Below are 9,851 nucleotides of genomic sequence, written 5' to 3' on the forward strand. Positions count from 1 at the left end.
TTTCCAGTAATACTGTAGCTGGAAATCTTGTGAAGTAGACCCTTATGCCATACCTTATCAAAGGCCTTCGATATGTCAAGAGCAATTGCCCTGGAAAGGAAACCTTTGTCAAGAGATTCACTAATCCTATGTGATATAAGCATTAGCACATCTGCTGTAGATCTTGCAGAGTGGAAACCATATTGCATGTCACTAAGAAGGTTGTTTCTGTTGAGGTGGTTGACTACTTCTTTATTTAATATGGATTCCAACAACTTACTCATTACACACAGGAGACTTATTGGTCTGTACTGAGAGGGAGATGACTTTTCACCTGAATTCTTAAATACAGGGCATACTGATGAGGTTTTCCAGGGTGTTGGAAAGCACTTCTCCTTAAGGCAACGCTTAAACAGTTTTGTAAGTATGGGGGCAAGTTCTGGTTGGAGCTTTTTCAGCACAATAACTGGAATGCCGTCAGGGCCAGTTGCTTTACTGGAATCAAGGTTCTTGATTAGTTTGGCGACCTCACGCACAGATATTTGTATGTTGCATAGCATGTTGTCTGTTATAGGAGGAAATACAGGGAGTTGATGGTCATTGTCGCATAAGGTAGAATTAGCTGCAAAGTTCTTGGCAAATAGTCTGGCCTTATCTGATGCTGAGGAGATGACCTCAGGTCTATTGATGATAGTTGGGATAGAACGCACACTTCTGTTTAAGATCCTGTTTGCTATTTGCCAGAACTGGTGGGAACCAAGCCGCTGCTCAGCTACTTTGGATTTAACAGACTAAGCATATAGCTTAAAACATTTAAACCGTTTCGTAAGTATGGGAGCAAGTTCTGGTTGAAGCTTTTTTAACACTATAATTGGGATGCCGTCAGGGCCAGTTGCTTTACTGGAATCTAGGTTCTTGATTAGCTTGGCGACCTCATGCACAGATATTTGTATGTTATCTAGCGTGTTCTGTGTTATAGGAGGAAATATGGGGAGTTGATGGCCTTCGTCGCATAGGGTAGAATTAGCTGCAAAGTTCTTACTTACAAATGAGCACTTTTAGATCAATTTAACACACATTCTTTTCATGCAATTTGGTGTCAAAATGGTTGAAAACTATACACTTTTAACAATTTTAGCAGATTAACAAAGTTTATCTTTTAATGGAAACTAAGCCAGAATTTAGAGCATACATTTGCACCCACGACTGATGAATAAGTCAGAGAGAGTGGCAACCTTGGTTGAAGTGATGGAGGTATGAACGAAAGAGAGAAACAGACCAAATATCAAGGTCTCATGTATGATATGAAAAGAAACTGGAATCTTAGGCAGATATCAATCATACCAGTTATTATAGGTGCTACAAGGCTTATGAAGAAGAACCTGAAATCCTACATAACTAATATTCCTGGTGAATCAAGTGCAAAAGATCTAAACAATTGCATTTAAGGGAACAATGGGGATACTAAAAAGATCTCTCGGTTGATTCCAATAAAAAACAGGGCCATGTTGGCAGCTGGTTTGGCTGCCCCATACTCAATGTTACAATCTTCAAAGGAAGAAAATTAAAAGGAAACAATCAACAAATTAAATAAAGTCAAATGGTGTCTGTTAAGTGTTTAGACATTATGTTGAACAGAGTGCAGTCTCGATACTGAGTCTGAAGTAATTTCCAGTAACAAAAATGGCGGCTAAGAATCAAATGCGGTTTGTGACATAGCCAACGGCAAACTGATTGAATCCAAAATTCGACAATTTTATAGTAACTTTGGAACATTTCCATTGGTTGATTACCACAACTGGTGGTTATAAAAATGATTGGCGAAATCATTGGTGTCATTACTCGTCTGACAGGGAAGGTCTCCTAGCGGCTTAGGCTGCAGGGGGACAGGGTAGTAGTATTCGTCTTGACACTCAGCCCAACAGGTGAGGGGCCGGGAACCGACACAGCACCTGTTGGGCTGAGGTACACCGCCTGGGTAATACCTAGGAGGTCCACTCTCCCAGGCCTTGCCACTGGGCTTTCCGATGGAGTAAGTTTATAGCTTACTACCTGAGGCGCTCCTACAGGGGAATGACGACGAGGTTACTCAGGCAATTTTTTCAATTGCAGGAGTGCCCCTCCTTTAGGAGAGCCTACTAGATCCCCACTTTCCGGCCTTGTGCCACATTTTGCCGAGGTGGGTGGCAAATAAATAACTACCCCCATTAGGAGTCAAAAACATTTTGCAGTGTCTAATAGGGGTCGCATTTTAACGAGCAATTCTTCTCGACATCGCTTCATGTTCTCGTCTAGACGAATAAAGTACTCACGCATGATTAAAACACTAGGAGACTTTGCCGAATTCTACAAGGTTTTATGGGAGATAATTTACTTATGAAGAATGATAGAGAGACTAATGATTACCTTCTTAATTTCTATCTAACAATGATGGTTGATGACGGACAAACATTGGTAACATTCAACTAAGATTATTTCTCCATCATTAAGCACGATAGACCAACGATAAGCTATTTCTAACTTAAGCAGGGCAGACCACCGAAAATGCTATTTCTAAATTAACCATGAAAGACCAACGAAAATTTTCCTGGCTATTGGAAAACTGCTTCTGTGGTACCAGATTTCAAGAATTCTGGCGAAAGAACTGACTCATTAAATTATTACCCCATTAGCCTCCTCCTGCTTTTCGCCAAAATATTTGAGTTCATAATTAATCAAGCTCTAGTCCATCAGCTTACAGCTGCTAAACTTCTAACCGACCATCAATATGGATTTAGACAAGCCTGTTCCACAGCAGATATCCTAGCTGTAATCTCTGAACGTATATACCATTCACTGTGTAAAACAGGAGAGGGTAGAGCGGTAGCCCTCGATATATCTAAGGCTTTTGACAGGGTATGGCACGATGGTCTTCTGAGGAAAGTCAGATCATACGGTGTTACTGGAAGAATACATAACATAATTAAATCCTTCTTAGATAAGAGAAGAATCCAGATTGTCCTCGATGGTTGTACATCTAAACAATATGATATAAATGCAGGAGTACCTCAAGGGTCTATCCTGGGAGATTATTCTTAATATTCATAAATGACATCCCTGATAAAATTGTCTCTGAGATGGGTATATTTGCTGATGACACTACACTCTATAACGGGCATGAGAGGAAAGCTAATGAACAAATATCTAAGGAAATTGCAGAAACATTAGAGGATGTCTCCAATCCGTGGTGGAATAAGGACAAAAATGGATGGTCACATTCAATGCTACCAAGACTAAGCTTGTTTCCTTCAATAATTAAAAGAAACCTCCTCTACCACCAATAGCAATGGCCAAAAACACATTACCTGAAAGTACTTCCTTTAAACTCCTCGGACTAACATTCACAGGAACATGAACTGGAACAGATACATTGAGAGTATAGCCAAGGCTGGTGCGAAGAAGGTGGGCTCTCTCTACCAAGCTAGAAAGCTACTTACGCTTGAACGTATCCTGTACCTCAATAAGGACACAATTCGCCCATGTATGGAGTATTGTTGTCACATTTGGGCTGGTGCATCTGCTATTTGTCTCTCACTCCTGGACAGGGTTCAAAAGAGTTGCCAACCTGATAAGTCCTGAACTGTCATCTAAGCTTCAATCTCTGTTCTATCGACGAAATGTTGGATCCCTCTGCCTGTGCTGCAAGTATTTTAATGATGAATGCTCTGACGAACTACAAGCACTTGTGCCCCCTCAACGTAGATACCCCTGACAAACCCAACAAGCAGCTAAATCCGACTCCTTCACAGTAGAGATCCTTGGATGTAGAAAAGCCTTCTACTCCAATAGTTTCTTCCTCAGAACTGCTAGACTTTGGAACTCCCTTCCGGGATTCTGCTTCCCCAACTGTACTGACATGCAGAAGTTCAAGTAATGTGAACAGAAATCTTGCTGCTCATCTCCCTTCATAATATCCCTGTAACTTATGCCCCGATAGTAGCCCCCTACTTCAAAATGGCACTGTGCCTTGTTTGGGGTGAAAATTGAATTAAAAAAATGCAATTTCTAACTTAACCATGATAGATCAACGAAAATGCTATTTCTAAATTAACTATGACAGATCAAAGTTAATGCTATTTCTAAATTAACCAGGACAGACCCACGAAAATGTAATTTCTAACTTAACCATGACAGATCAACGATAATGCTATTTCTAAATGAACCAATACAGATCAACGATAATGCTATTTCTAAATTGCCTATGACAGATAATCGATAATGCTATTTTAATCGATAATGCTATTTTAAAATTAACTATGACAGACCGACGAAAATTCTATTTCTAAATTAACCAATACAGATCAACGAAAATGCTATTTCTAACTTAACAATGAAAAAAAACAAATAAAATGCGATTTCACATTTAAGCATGACAGACAAGCGAAAATACTATTTTAAACTTAGCAAATGCTATTTCTAAATTAACCGTGAGAAAACAGATCATATGCTTTTTCAAACTTTCAGAACAACAGACAAACGAAAACGTTATTTCTAACTTAACCATAACAGACCAAATAAAATGCTATTTCAACCTTAAGCATGATAGATGAACGAAAATGCTATTTTAAATTTAAGCATAATAAACAAACAAAAGTGCTACTTCAAACTTAAGCATGACCGTCTAATGGAGATGATATGCTGCATATTTCTTAAAGAGACTTGCAAAAGACATGGCCTGTTGGAAAAGAAAACAAGGCGTCTTGCGAGAAAGGAAGTAAAATTTCGGTCTTAAATTCTTGTGAATGAAAAAAATGTCTTGCAAAAAAAAAAAAAAAAATTGCTCCTCTTTGCGCTAGCAATAATGTTTTTCCTTTTTATTCTTTTACATCCAACAAACCTAAACCTTAAGAATTAGGCGAATCAATAATGTTATCACAACCGAAGCAGAATTTTGGTGGAACCCCATCTTTAGTAAGAGAAAAAAAAAAATCAGAAGCGAATTTGGTTCCAAATTCCTCTGAATTAAGATGGGTCTTGTAAAAGAAGACAAAAGATTCTCTCATAAAAGGAAGCGTCATTGGCTTGAACAATAAATAAATAAAAGACTAAAGAAATTCCTTGAGCTATGAACAGAATTGATGAAATGTATACACAGGTAAAATGGCTAAAGAAAAATCTTTCAATCTGATTCGCGAGTGCCAAGTGGCAGATCAACTGGCAGTTCAACTAGCGATTCAACTGGCAAGACGTGTTCATCTTTCTTTATCTATTATATAGAACGACTACAAAATATTTGACTCGTTGGTTCAGCCATTCATCCCAGGTTCGACTGTTTGAATCAAGAAAAAGTAAATCTGTAAATGCAGTTAAATTTTAAAAAGACAAATTGGAAAATAAACCTCTTTCTTTTAGCTATATATATATGTATATCCCACTTCTATCTCCCTGTCTCCCCCTCTCTCTCTCTCTCTCTCTCTCTCTCTCTCTCTATATATATATATATATATATATATATATATATATATATACACACACACACACACACACATATATATATAAATATACACACACAGATATATATATACATATATCTATGTATCCATTTTAAATGTGGAAATTGATGAATCGCACAGGTAAGAAATTCATTTTTATACTATGAAAAGGTTAGTAATTGCAATTAAGAATAGGAAATTGGATCAAATTTTTGTAACATGTCTTCTTCCTAAGATTAAGGGTGGTGGTGTTTGATCAACACTGCTGGGGAGCCATGATGTAATATATTGTTTTGTTTTTAAATCCCCGAAACAGTGTTTCATGGTAAATAACTGATGATCCCTTGAAAAATAAAAAAATAAAATTGGTATTATAGTAAATTCGAAAGAGTTGATGCAGTGATTGCAGGTGATTAAATGACTTACTGACTAGATGGTTTTTTTTTTTAACGAATGATAAAAAGTAATTTTTTGTATGGTTTCAAATGTTAAAAACTTCAAAGACTATATATATATATATATATATATATATATATATATTGAGTCAATCATTCATCTTAGGTTGGACTAGTTGTTTCAGAAAAAAGTAAGCTTGCAAAGGCTGTTAGATTAAAAAAAAAATAATGGCAAGATCCAAAAGTAGCCTCTATTTGTTTGCTATATATCTTTATCTTTCCTGTATCTCTCGCTATATATTTCTCTCTATATATATTTCTTTCTCTCTATCTCTCTATATATCCTTTTTCTCTCTCCGGTTATGCGTTGTATTCTACGTTTTTAGACGATCGCATGAAAACAGTGTGAAAAAAATTTACAGTAAAAAGAAATAAGACAAAATATTTTAGACTTTAAAAATAAAAAGACAAAATCTAAGCCTCTTTCTATTTACGATCTTTCTGACTTTCTTTCTACCCCCTCTTTATCTTTCTTCTTTTTCTCTATGTTTTAAATAGTATTAATACTTTTCTAATTCAGTCTCCCCTCCTAAATTGAGATTCTATATTTTTAGGCGATTGTATGTAAAACAGGCTGACAAAGTTGTCATGACAAAAAAAAATTGAAAACATATATTTTAGAATTCAGAGTCGGGAATCACTTTCATAATTAGATTTAATTCAGATAGTGTTTAAATATATTATTTTAGATTTGGCAAATCATCTTTATAAGAGGTTTGATCTGTCAGTCGGTTTCTCAGGCTTCAGTTTAAAATAGCATTCATGTAGTAGTGATCACAGGGGAGACAACTCATATTTTACTTATTCAAGTAACAGTGATCGCAATGAAATAAGACTCATACTTTACTTATTCAAGTTGTAGTGATAGCAGGGGAAGACAACTCATCCTTACTTATTCAAGTAGTAGCAATCAGAAGGGGAAATGACGCATGCTTTATTTATTCAATTGGTAGTGATCACAAGGGGAGACAATTCATACTTTACTTAGAGAACTGAATATCATGTATAAAATTTCCAGATTTTGCTAAAATATTCAGATATTTTTGCATTAATCTTTAGATGTTTTGGATTTTTAAGTGTCCTAATGGTCGGAAAACAAATGAAAATCTTGTTTCAACTTTAAATATGGACACTTCACATTGGTTGATTTCATCTGAGTATTGTTCTGAAGTTCTCTGTACATTGTTTTAAAGTCAATAGTGAAAAGAAAAATTATGGGAATTTAAATTCGCAGGCTAACTCGATTATCACCCTTTAACTCTGGTAACCGGAGAGTGACACAACCACGCCACTTCCTGTTCTGTATATTTCTCACTCTTTTCTGCTGAACTCTCGACCAGTCAACATGCTCCTGGTTGGCATGGCCAGCCAACCAGCTCTCCGGACTAACCCGTCAGCCAATTATCAAATACTAACCACAAGTAACGGTACTCTTTTCTCAACGAACTCTTACTATCTATATCCTTATTCTTTCTCATGTACATTTATGTAAATAAATCTACATTCTTTCACTATTATATATCGGTATGTTTCGTCTCTTCCTTACGTGACCCTTGCTTTTCAATCACTTACTATTCATTAATAACACGTAGAAGATGGGATCCCAATTACATAAGCAGGCCATTCTGTCTTCCACAAACAGCGAATATTAAGTTCAGGAATTAGTGGGCAATACAAAAGCATTCGTCACTCAGATGTTGAAACATCTTGGGGGGTGGGCTAAATGTAGTTAGGGTTTATTTCTTTCATATTATTTACCAGAAGGTCAAACACAAGCTCACATGTGGTTTTGAGAAGTTGACACACTACAATACGTGTAGTCTGGCCTACAAAAAATGTCTGGGCAACCCATTCGACATTCCCCAGTAAAGGCATGTCAAGCGATTAGCAATAAACTAACCCTTTCTCGGAGAGAGAAAATAAAGCCTGGGAGGATGGATAGAGTAGAACCATGTCTCAGTCTTAGCACAACAAAGCAGCTGTCAATTATTTGTGTGAATCTCCAGTCGTTTTGTGCGTTCATATGTGATAAAGACAAAACAATGACAATCCATTGGTGTAAAAATCCGGAGAATATGAAGAACTAGCAAGAAGATCCGACGTTGCCCGACATTGAATGAGGATCAATGAATGTTCCACGCTGCCAATACTTTTATTGTCATCGAAATCAGTAAAATCGACCTTTATTTTAATCAAATCGATTGATTGCTTTCTTTTAATCAAATCGATTGATTGCTTTCTTTTAATCAAATCGATTGATTGCTTCATTTGGGGACCAACCACTTGCTTACTATAATCCTCGGAATTTACATTAATTCAAAATATGAATGTGATCCCCTGCTCTAAATTCTAAAATATATGTTTTTAATTTCATATGCCACTTTACAGTTACTTAGTCACAATGCATTCTAGTCTGCAGTGTACTGTAGAGAACGTACTGTTGATTTCTATAAAATTATTTTTATATATACTGGTTTGAATTAAAGTTTAAAATGCAAAAGTCAAGTATCATGATTCAAGTTTGCTCTAAACAGAAACATTCATTTCGAACGCGTCCCTGTCTTATCCAAAAACTTACTGTTGATTTTATACACTGAGACCTTCTGCTTGTGTAGTAATAGACCTTCTCAAAATGCACTTGTGATGTTAGGCTGTATAAATGTGTTAACTTCGGTTTAAATTGGACTGTTCCTTCTTTAATTGGATCTTTTGGAGTTTCGATTTTCGATAGTTATTGGACGCATTCTGATACAAAACCTATCTAAGAACACTCCCACACATAGAAAATAATTTGTATGAAATTTTAAAAATATTGGTCCAATCGTTTCGGAATCTATAGAGAATGAACTCACACGCACAAAATGCCTTTTATATTATATATAAGTAGAAAGATGCAGAAGAATCTTCCATTTTAATCATCTTTTCTTCCGTTTTTGTTTTGCAGAATGTGACCTTGCATTTGTGATGCTGAAGAATAACACCATTTTTGTTTATTGGCAAAAAAAGGGATCATTTTGATGCAATACTTTGTTTATGCGATCAAGATATGGCCAGTAATCGTCTCCAACGATTTTGTGCTTCTATATTCCAGCAGCTTTTAATGGACAACACTTTTCATATTCTATGAGACATTAAGCAAGATGGACTTTTCTTATTGTTTTGCTGTTTGTGGTAACCTCTTATTTGTGTCATAATGGAAGAAAGGAGGGAGGACGACCATTATTAGGAAACAACATCCAGCAAAGAAGAGAGGAAAAATGTTTTTGTGTTTTCGATACTAGTACGTCACTGCTTACCACGACTCAAAAGCCCCCCAAAAGTCGTCCAACACATGCCTGCATGTAAAACCGATGATGATGATGATGATGATGATGATGATGATGATGATGATGATGATGATGATGCAACAGGCGGAGGGCAAACAATGCACCTATGTAGAAGAAGAAAAAAAAAGCCTGTAGAATCATTTACAAGACTCTATAGACAAATTTTATCTTTCGTTGACCTTTGACAACTAAATATTTTCGTTTACTAGCCAAATAGAAAAGTTACTAGCCAAACCCACATGATTTTTAGAATATGACGTCTTAGTTCTGTGACGAGTATGTACATCATAAAGATTTTTCTGTCTTTTTTTTTTTAATGATCGGATGGAGAATAGGGGAAGATGACATCAGAGTGTCAAGAAGATACGTGAAAATAAAATTCTTCTACGCGTAACCAAATTTTTTTTGTATTTTTTGTTTTTGTCATGTTTTTCAATCAATTATTTTTTAACTGCAAATACGAGGTGCCTTCAATAAGTTTCCAGACTATTTTCATATAAGCACTTTTATTGATAGCACACACATGAAACTCTAGTCACCTTTGAAGTAATCTCCTTTGGCTGCAATGCACTTGTATCATTCCAACAACATCTAGACGGCCCCATGGAAGTCCTCTTATG

General features: G+C 36.1%; 1 long non-coding RNA gene across 1 annotated transcript in view; it reads left to right on the forward strand.

Annotated features, from left to right (window-relative positions):
• LOC145260528 (uncharacterized) overlaps positions 1-9,625 on the forward strand; it is a 61,161-nt gene extending 51,536 nt beyond the window's left edge. Inside the window, exon 2 of the long non-coding RNA XR_013864312.1 lies at positions 8,850-9,625. This is a non-coding gene — a long non-coding RNA (uncharacterized LOC145260528). The remainder of the gene's footprint in view (positions 1-8,849) is intronic.
• Positions 9,626-9,851: the final 226 nt, after the last annotated feature.

The sequence above is a fragment of the Euprymna scolopes genome, chromosome 36 (genome assembly GCF_053919585.1).
Source record: "Euprymna scolopes isolate OS-2025 chromosome 36, ASM5391958v1, whole genome shotgun sequence".
Lineage (NCBI taxonomy): Eukaryota > Metazoa > Mollusca > Cephalopoda > Sepiida > Sepiolidae > Euprymna > Euprymna scolopes.